The sequence below is a fragment of the Arachis ipaensis genome, chromosome B3 (assembly GCF_059453495.1).
Source record: "Arachis ipaensis isolate K30076 ecotype BB chromosome B3, ASM5945349v1, whole genome shotgun sequence".
In the NCBI taxonomy this organism is placed as follows: domain Eukaryota; kingdom Viridiplantae; phylum Streptophyta; class Magnoliopsida; order Fabales; family Fabaceae; genus Arachis; species Arachis ipaensis.
The window spans coordinates 86,737,004-86,748,335 of NC_142438.1; positions in this window are offsets into that span (position 1 = coordinate 86,737,004).

Genomic DNA, 11,332 nt, shown 5'->3' on the forward strand with positions numbered 1-11,332 from the left:
ACACCATAGATTATGGTGTGGAGCTCTACTGTTCCTCATGAATTAATACAAAGTACTATTGTTTTTCTATTCAATTCAAGATTATTCCGATTCTAAGATATTTATTCGCACTTCAATATGAATGTGATGATCGTGACAGTCATCATCATTCCCAACCTATGAACGCGTGCCTGACAACCACTTCCGTTCTACCTTAGATTGAATGAGTATCTCTGAGATTCCTTAATCAGAGTCTTCATGGTACAAGTTAGAATCCATGAACGGCCATTCTTGAGATCCGGAAAGTCTAAAACTTGTCTGTGGTATTCCGAGTAGGATCTAGGAAGGGATGGATGTGATAAGCTTCAAACTCGCGAGTGTTGGGCGTAGTGACAGACGCAAAAGGATCAATGGATCCTATTCCAGCATGATCGAGAACCGACAGATGATTAGTCATGCAGTGACAGCGCATTGGACCATTTTCACTGAGAGGACAGGATGTAGCCATTGACAACGGTGATGCCTAACATACAACTTGCCATAGAAAGGAGTATGAAGGATTGGATGAAAGCAGTAGGAAAGCAGAGATTCAGGAGGAACTAAGCAACTCTATACGCTTATCTGAAACTCTCACCAATGAAGTACATAAGTATCTCTATCTCTAATTTACATTTTATTTATATTTTAATTATCAATTCACCATAACCATTTGAATTCGCCTGATTGAGATTTACAAGGTGACCATAGCTTGCTTCAAGCCGACAATCTCCGTGGTATCGACCCTTACTCACGTAAGGTTTAGTACTTGGATGACCCAGTGCACTTGCTGGTTAGTTGTGCGAAGTTGTGACAAAGAACTAAGATTATGAACATGCGTATTAAGTTTTTAGTGCCGTTACCAAGGAATGAACCGTCACGATTTCTACGCACTAATAGGCTATGACATATGGATTCTTACCCTCGCGTTGTGCTAACCTGCCCCCCACGGCAAAATTTGAAGCATCACACATTATTTCAAATGGCCGATGACGAATCGGATTTCCTATCGGTGAAGAAATTCACAAATATATTATCGTGTTGCAAGTATAGCTTCTAAACCAACAGAAAATCCTTTCGTACAAAATTTTTTGTTGTCACAAGTAACAAACCCAATAAAATTTATAAACCGAAGTATTCAAACCTCAGGTCGTCTTCTCAAGGAATTGCAGGGAGGTATGACTTATTATTAGCTATGGAAAAGGTAGAATTTTGGGTTTTGAAAGGTTTGAGCAAGGAAAATAAATTGCAGGAATTAATAAATTAATATCTAATAAAACTCTTGGCAAGGTATGAAAACTGGGAGTCCTATCCTAATTATCCTTATCAATGGTGATGAGAATTGAGTTTTAATCCCACTTAGTTAACCCTTACTAAAGCAAAGGAAAGTCAAGTGAACTAATTAGTTAGATCCTCAAGTCCTAGCCAACTCCTAAGAAGGGACTAGAGTTAGTGGAATCCAATTCAATTAGCTAAAATAACAATTATCAATCATGATGAGTTTGATAACTCAAGAGTTACCAATTAATCAACCAAAGCCAAAAGGGAAAAATCTAAATTAAATTAAAAGCATTCATATAAATAAAGCAAAGCAAAGTCAAATCTGAAATACCTCAATTTATATTAAATAAAACATTCAAATCTAAATACGAAGAATTCATAAGCCAAATTGGTAACATGAGTCAGATAATAATAAAAGCATTAGAATAATTAAAAATATAAAAGGAATATTGAACCTGAGAAGAAGTTGAAATAATAAGAAATCCTAATTCCTTTAAGAGGAATTCTAATCCTAAAACCTAAGAGAGAGGAGAGAACCTCTCTCTCTAAAAACTACATCTAAATTATAAAATTATGAATGTATGATATATTCTTCAGTTTTCCTTTGATTCCTCCATTCTTTGGCTTATATTCTGTGTTTCTGGATTCAGAATTGGGCCGAAAAAGGGTCCAGAAATCGCTGGGGGCGTTTTCTGCAGATTCTGCATGTGGCGTCTGTCACGCGTCCGCGTAGGTCACCGGTCGCATCATCTGGAGTTTTGCTCTTCCACGTGATCACGTCGGTCATGCATACGCGTCATTTGCGTTCTGCCCAAGGCACGCGTCCGCGTCAGTCACGCGTTCGCGTCGCTGCCTTTTTCTTCAAAACTCCATTTTTGTGTTTTCCTTCCAATTTTGTATGTTTCCTCTCTGTCCTCTAAGCCATTCCTGCCTTAGGAGATTTGAAAATACTTAACACACAAATCACGACATCGAATGGTAATAAAGGGTAATTAAAATTAATATTTTTAAAGTATAGGAAACATGTTTTTCACATATATCACATAATAAGGAAGGAAAAGTAAGACCATGCAATTTACATGAATAAGTGGGTGAAGAATTGAATAAATCACTTAAATTGAGCACAAAATACATCATAAAATATGGGTTTATCAGCCGACTCCAATCCGGCCCTCGCACAATGGGAGCTTGGGTCAATGCTACCTTGAGCCTGTCAAAAGCCTCCATGCATTCCTTGCTTAAATCAAACTCAACATCCTTTTGTAACAACCTTGAGAGAGGCAATGCTACCTTGCTAAAATCCTTTATGAATCTCCGATAAAATCCTGCATGTCCAAGGAAAGAGCGGACCTCCCTCTCGGAAGAGGGGTAAGGCAAGCTAGATATGACATTAATCTTTGCCGGGTCTACGAAAATACCATCTTTGGAAACAATATGTCCTAAAACAATGCCTTGCTTGACCATGAAATGACACTTCTCAAAATTCAAGACAAGGTTGGTTTTAGTACATCTTTCCAAAACTTTTTCAAGATTATCCAAGCAATGATCAAAAGAATCACCATATACCGTGAAGTAGTCATCCATGAATACCTCCATGCATTGCTCTAGAAAATCCGCAAAGATGCTCATCATGCACCTTTGGAAAGTTGCCGGTGCATTGCATAAGCCAAATGGCATACGCTTGTAGGCATAAGTTCCAAAAGGGCAAGTAAATGTTATTTTTTCTTGGTCCTCTAGAGCAATGTGTATTTGGAAGTACCCCGAATAGCCGTCTAGAAAGCAATAATGGGATTTACCGGATAATTGATCGAGCATTTGATCGATAAACGGAAGTGGAAAATGATATTTTCTAGTGGCCGAGTTCAACCATCGGTAGTCTATGCATACTCACCAAAAGATTTGCATCCGTATTGCTATGAGCTCCCCGCTTTCATTCTTGATTGTGGTTACCCCAGACTTCTTAGGCACAACTTGAACGGGACTTACCCATTCACTATCCGAAATAGGCACCAATGGTTTTAATCTTGAGGCATGTGTCTGTGGTGCTCCTGTGTGAGGGATCTACTTGGATGAATAAGCTCTTAGAGCTGCCTTATCACTTGGTAACTTGGGTTAACTAACTCAGGATTATTAGCTGAAAGTCCACTATCAAGAGTAACCCTCAATACAGAGCATTTAGTAACCCAAAGAGGTGCTAGACACCAAGGTCTCAAGAAAAGAAAATAAATAAACTATGTGCCTGTTGTGTGTATGTATGGGGGAGAGACTTGAGCAAGTAAGTCCTTAGGGGTGCTTCAACACCTAGCACCTTGAACCAACTGGTTCGAGAGTATTGGCTGAAAGCTTATTTTAAAGAGTTGCCCCTTACAGAGCACTTAGCTTAAGAACAAAAATAAGCCCTGAAATAACAACAAAAGGATCAATGAATAAAAGTCTCATGGGATGCAATCACAGTGAGTATTCTAGGACATGATAAAGGTCTGAAAGCCAGGAATGAACCTAAGTTGCTATGCATGAAACCACCATAAAACCAGGGACATGACTTCCACAAGAATGACTCATTTCTCTTGGCATTCCATTCATCATTCTCTTGTTCCAGTACTTGCTTAGGGACAAGCAAGCTTTAAGTTTGGTGTTGTGATGCCAGGGCATTTTGGCCAGTTTCACTGACCTTTTCTTTACTGTTTTTGGGGTAGTTTCATGCATTTCCTTAGGAAATAAGCTAGTTTTGGGTAGATATTTACTTACATCTTGATTCAAGCATACATTGTGCACTTTACATGATTTCATGAGGATTTTGCATGAATTTAAGGACAAATTGGATGTTGCATTCCCCATGACTTGGACTAGAGCTTTGATGCACTTTATTGCTTGATTTCAGGACAAAGGAAGCAAAGAAGAACCATTTTAGTGGCTACGTTAGTTACACTAACGTTAACACTAACGTGGAATGGGAGTAAATTGCAAAGTTAATGAGAAAAGTAATTGCCAATAATGCTCTCGAAGCCATCATTGCCCATGTTAAGAGCAACGTTAACTAAGTTAACGTGAACTCTAACGTGGAAGAAAGGAAATGGAGCAAAAGTTAGTGACACTTAACATTATCACTAACGTTGGACCAAGCTCATAAGTGGCCACGTTAGTTGCCACGTTAACTTAGTTAACGTGGCCTCTAACGTTAAGAAGTAAAGGGGAAGCCAACGTTAGTGACATTCAACTTTGTCACTAACGTTGGCCAAGTCACAATAAGCCACGTTAACTTCCACGTTAACCTAGTTAACGTGAAAGCTAACGTGAGGAGACAAAGTGGTCGACAACGTTAGTGACACCAAACATTGTCACTAACGTTGGAAGGAAACCACACAAGCCCCAATAAGCCACGTTAACTCCCACATTAACTTAGTTAACGTGGAAGTTAACGTGAAGAAGGGAGGTGATCGCCAACGTTAGTGACACCCAACATTGTCACTAACGTTGGAATTAGCCCACATAAGCCACTATGAGCCACGTTAACTCCCACGTTAACTTAGTTAATGTGGAAGCTAACGTGGATAAGGGAATGATGAGCCAACGTTAGTGACACTCAACTTTGTCACTAACGTTGGAGATGGCTAGCATGGCCACGTTAGAAGCCACGTTAACCTAGTTAACGTGGACTCTAACGTGAGAAATAGGGGCATATTGGAACGTTAGTGACAATGGTAAGTGTCCCTAACGTTCTCGAAAGTTGGCAAGCCTACGTTAAAAGAGCCACGTTAACTAAGTTAATGTGGACTCTAACGTAAGGAAGGGGGAGACTTCTCAACATTACTGGGAAAGGTAAGTCCCAGTAACGTGTGCGAAGGGCATAGAGGCAACGTTAGTGGCAACGTTTGTGCCACTAACGTTGAAGTTAACGTGGCTCTTACTTGGGTGAGGAATGTTAGTGAAAAAGGTGATTGTCACTAACGTTCTCGAACCCATATTTTCACTGAACGTTAACACCACTAACGTCCTGAGCTAAAGTCTCTGCCCACTTCACACTTTCTCTCTGCAAGTAAAGCCAAGCCCAATGAAGAAAAGAACTGCTTCAAACTCAAGATCCAAAGGCCCATACCCAAGACTTGAAGAGCCAACTAGAAGAACAGAAGAGTAGTATATATAGGAGTAGCTTTGAATTAAATTAGGAGTGGGAAAATATAGGGAGCCTCTGGGCATAGAACTACTCTCTGTATTTTACTTTCTCTGCACTTCTAGTTTCAGAATGTATTCTCCATCTTTGTTTTCATTTTCCAGAGCTATGAACAACTAAACCCCTTTCATTGGGTTAGGGAGCTCTGTTGTAATTTGATGGATCAATACTAGTTTTCATTATTCTTCTTCTATCTTTTCTCTTGATTTTACTTGAAAGCTTTCGATCTTCATCCAATTGGGTAGTTATCTTGGAAAAGAAGCTATTCATACTTGGATCTCTTCTGAACCTTGAAAGAGGAATGAAGAGATCATGCTAGAAATGCTTTCTCATGCTGGACCAAATTGGGTTTGGATGGATATGTGACTATAATTCTCTCAACACTTGATTTGGGAAATGCATGTGGTATAATCAGTGACCATACTTCATCTCTTCTCATGAGCAATTGACCAAGGAATTTGCTATTAATCAAGATTTTGAGAGATTGAATTACAAGAAATTGTAATTCAATCACTTAAGATTGCCAAGGAGATCAATGAGTGCATTGATTGAGGAAGAGATGAAAATGAAATTGATCCGGAGAATGCAACATCTCCTAAACCCAACGAACTCCCCATTTCTGATCTTACCCATTCTCTTTATTTTTTTGTCATTTACTTTTATGAGCAATTGCCCCATCCCCATTTAAGATTCTGCAATTTACTTTCCGTCATTTACATTCTGCTCTTGTTTCTAGCATTTACTTTTCTGTTATTTACTTTCCCACCATTTAATTTTCTGCAATTCTCAACTCAAATTCTGATTCGCTCAACTAGAACATTCCTCTAATTAAAGTTGCTTGATCAATCAATCCTTGTGGGATTCGACCTCACTCTATTGTGAGTTTTTACTTGACGACAAATTCGGTACACTTGTCAAAGGAAATTTGTTATGAGACAAGTTTTCCGTGCATCAGTGACTCCTCCTCCTCCTCAATTTCTTTTATCTCAACTCCATCTTCCTCTTGAGCGACTTTCATTGGACTAGGTGCCTTTGAATCCCTTTCCTTCAATTGAGTTCCGGACCTCAAGGTTACGGCGTTGATGCCACCCTTGGGGTTGGGTAGAGGTTGAGAGGGTATAGCACTAGAGGTTGAGGCTTGAGGAGTGGGAGTAGAAGGTGGCTCCATGCGAGCAATGAGAGCTTGGAGGGTGGAAGTGAGACCATTAAGACTTGACTTGAGTGTATTTTGGAGTTCTTTTTGTCCTTGGAGTATGGACCGGAGTGTGTCATCTTGATTTGGAGATGTGGAGGGATAGGTGATTTGTGGTACTTCGGGTTGGTTGGGTGGAAGTGGTTGTCTATGAGGTGGTATGTAAGGTTGATAGTTCCTTCCTTGATTTGGTTGTTGGTTGGGAGGGTTTTGTGAATAACAATTTTGTGGAGTGTTGTTGTTCCACCTTTGGTTACCTCCATTGTCCCTTCCCCCTTGTTGATAATTGTCCTGCCAAGCTTGGTTGGAGTTATCCTTCCATCTTTGATTAGAGTTGTTACTCCCTTGTTTATAGTTGCCTCCTTGTTGGGGGTACCCTTGGTTGTAATTGCTCCCTTGGTTATGATATCCTTGATTAGCACGTTCATAATAGGAGCGATCATAAAAGTTGTGGGTAGCCGCTAGAGTGTTATCTTCTTGGAGACTTGGACATTCATCCGTGTAGTGGGAGTAGCATGAGCAAATGCCACACACTTTTTGGGAGACCAATTGTTGACATTGTTGGTTTTGGGGGGAAGGTGAATGTTGTTGAGGTGGAGGTTGTTGTTGATTCACTTGAAGTTGCTTTAGAAGGCTTGTCATCTCACACAAGGTCTTAGTAAGGGTAGCGGTCTCACCACTAGAAGAAACTTCATTCATGGCCTTTGGGCGGTTAACTCTCTATCTAGCATGTTAAGTGGACTCGGCCAAGTCGGTAATGAGTTGCCATGCCTCATTCGCCGTCCTATACTTTGATAAAGAACCGTTGCTTGAAGCATCCAACAAATTCTTATCTTGCTCCCTCATGCCTTGGCACACATAGCTAAGTAAGACTTGAGTGTCAATCATGTGGTTGGGACATGAATCAAGGAGTTTGCGAAACCGTTCTCAATATTCATATAGAGTTTCCATCTCGCCTTGTACAATACATGAGATCTCATTCCTTAGCTTGTCCGTCATTTCTACGGGCATGAATTTATCAAGGAATTCTCTTCTAAGCAAGTCCCAATCGGACACAATATCACTAGGTAAGGTATAAAATCACTCCTTGGCTCTTCCCTCAAGAGAGAATGGGAAGGCAAACAACCATATGGCCACTTCATTGGATCCTTCCCGCCTAGTGGTCGAGCATACACCATGAAAGTCCTTAAGGTGTCTAATGGGATCTTGTGCTGGAAGTCCATGGAACTTTGGTAGAAGATTGATGAGAGCGGTCTTGAGTTCAAAGTTTGCATTCAAGTTCAGATGAAGCACATGAAGAGGTTAGAGAACAAAGTCTGGTGCACCTGCTTCCTTGAGAGTAACTGGTGCATGAAATTGTGATCTCTAAAACGGCGCCAACAACTTGGTACGCACGAATGTAATCTCAACTCTTTGTCACAACTCCGCACAACTAACCAGCAAGTGCACTTGGTCGTCCAAGTAATAAACCTTACGTGAGTAAGGGTTGATCCCATGGAGATTGTCGGCTTGAAGCAAGCTATGGTCATCTTGTAAATCTCAGTCAGGCAGATTCAAATGGTTATGAGGTTTTGAGAATTAAACTATAATTAAAATATAAAATAAGATAGAAATACTTATATAATTCATTGGTGAGAATTTCAGATAAGCGTATGGAGATGCTTGTTGCTTCTGAATATCTGCTTTCCTACTGTCTTCATTCAATCATTCATACTCCTTTCCATGGCAAGCTGTATGTTGGGGGATCACCGTTGTCAATGGCTACCGTCCGTCCTCTCAGTGAAAATGGTCCAAATGCGCTGTCACCGCACGGCTAATCAGCTGTTGGTTCTCGATCATGTTGGAATAGGATCCATTGATCCTTTTGCGTCTGTCACTATGCCCAACACTCGCGAGTTTGAAGCTCGTCACAGTCATCCTATCCCAGATCCTACTCGGAATACCACAGACAAGGTTTAGACTTTCCGGATCTCAAGAATGGCCGCCAATTGATTCTAGCTTATACCACGAAGACTCCGATCTTTCAGAATGGAGGCTAAGAGATAAACACTCAAGCTATTGCAGATAGAACAGAAGTGGTTGTCAGGCATGCGTTCATAGGTGAGAATGATGATGAGTGTCACGGATCTTCACATTCATTAGGTTGAAGTGCGAATGAATATCTTGGAATAAGAATAAGCTTGAATTGAATAGAAAAACAATAGTACTTTGCATTAAATCATGAAGAACAACAGAGCTCCACACCTTAATCTATGGGGTGTAGAAACTCCACCGTTGAAAATACATAAGTGATAATGGTGTTCATTGGCTTCGGCCCCAGAGGGGGAACCAGAATAACCAAGACCTCTAATACAATAGTAAAAAGTCCTATTTATACTAAACTAGTTACTAGGGTTTACAGAGATAAGTAAATGATGCAGAAATCCACTTTCGGGGCCCACTTAGTGTGTGCTTGGGCTTAGCATTGAGCTTTACACGTGTAGAGACTTCTCTTAGAGTTAAACGCCAGGGTGCAGCCTGTTTGTGGCGTTTAACTCTGGTTTGTAACCTGTTTCTGGCGTTTAACTTCAGAATAGGGCAGGAAGTTGGTGTTTGAACGCCAGTTTGCATCATCAAAACTCAAGAAATGTATGGACTATTATATATTACTGGAAAGCCCTGGATGTCTACTTTCCAACGTAATTGAGAGCGTGCCAATTGGGTTTCTGTAGCTCCAGAAAATCCATTTCGAGTGCAGGGAGGTCAAAATCCAACAGCATCTGCAGTCCTTTCAGCCTCTGAATCCGATTTTTGCTCAGGTCCCTCAATTTCAGCCAGAAAATACCTGAAATCATAGAAAAATACACAAACTCATAGTAAAGTCCAGAAATGTGAATTTTGCATAAAAACTAATAAAAACATAGTAAAAACTAACTAAATTATACTAAAAACTACTTAAAAACAATGCCAAGAAGCGTATAAATTATCCGCTCATCAGTAACTCTCCTTGGAGCGGTGTTGAGCGAATAATTTATACGTTTTTTAACATTGTTTTTAGTATGTTTTTAGTAGGATCTAGTTACTTTTAGGGATGTTTTCATTAGTTTTTATGTTAAATTCACATTTCTGGACTTTACTATGAGTTTGTGTGTTTTTCTGTGATTTCAAGTATTTTCTGGCTGAAATTGAGGGACTTGAGCAAAAATCAGATTCAGAGGTTGAAGAAGGACTGCTGATGCTGTTGGATTCTGACCTCCCTGCACTCAAAGTGGATTTTCTGGAGCTACAGAACTCGAAATGGCGCGCTTCCAATTGCGTTGGAAAGTAGACATCCAGGGATTTTCAACAATATATAATAGTCTATACTTTGGCCAAGTTTAGATGACGTAAACTGGCGTTCAACACCAGCTTTCTGCCCAATTCTGGCGTCCAGCGCCAGAAAAGGATCCAAAACCAGAGTTGAACGCCCAAACTGGCACAAAAGCTGGCGTTCAACTCCAAGAAGAACCTCTGCACGTGCAACACTCAAAGCTCAGCCCAAGCACACACCAAGTGGGCCCCGGAAGTGGATTTATGCATCAATTAATTACTTCTGTAAACCCTAGTAGCTAGTTTATTATAAATAGGACCTCTTACTATTGTATTAGACATCCTGGATTGTATTCTGATCCTGTGATCACGTTTAAGGGCTGGCCTCTCGGCCATGCCTGGACTATCACTTATGTATTTTCAACGGTAGAGTTTCTACACTCCATAGATTAAGGTGTGGAGCTCTGCTGTTCCTCAAAGATTAATGCAAAGTACTACTGTTTTCTATTCAATTCATCTTGTTTCGCTTCTAAGATATTCATTCGTACTTCAATCTGAATGTGATGAACGTGACAATCATCATCATTCCCTATGAACACGTGCCTGACAACCACTTCCGTTCTACCTTCGACTGAATGAGTATCTCTTAGATCTCTTAATCAGAATCTTCGTGGCGTAAGCTAGAATGATGGCAGCATTCAAGAGAATCCGGAAAGTCTAAACCTTGTCTGTGGTATTCCGAGTAGGATTCAATGAATGAATGACTGTGACGAGCTCCAAACTCACGATTGCTGGGCGTTAGTGACAGACGCAAAAGGATAGTAAATCTTATTCCAGCATGATCGAGAACCGACAGATGAATAGCCGTGCCGTGACAGGGTGCGTTGACCATTTTCACTGAGAGGATAAGATGAAGCCATTGACAAGGGTGATGCCTCCAGACGATTAGCCGTGCCGTGACAGGGCATTGGATCATTTTCCCGAGAGATGACCGAAAGTAGCCATTGACAGTGGTGATGTATCACATAAAGCCAGCCATGGAAAGGAGTAAGACTGATTGGATAAAGATAGCAGGAAAGCAGAGGTTCAGAGGAACGAAAGCATCTCTATTCGCTTATCTGAAACTCTCACCAATGATTTACATAAGTATTTCTATCCCTTCTTTTATTTATTAATTTCGAAAACACCATTATCAATTTATATCCGCCTGACTGAGATTTACAAGGTGACCATAGCTTGCTTCATACCGACAATCTCCGTGGGATTCGACCCTTACTCACGTAAGGTATTACTTGGACGACCCAGTGCACTTGCTGGTTAGTTATGCGAAGTTGTGAAGATATATTTAGACCATGGTTCTGTGCATCCGTTTTTGGTGCCATTGC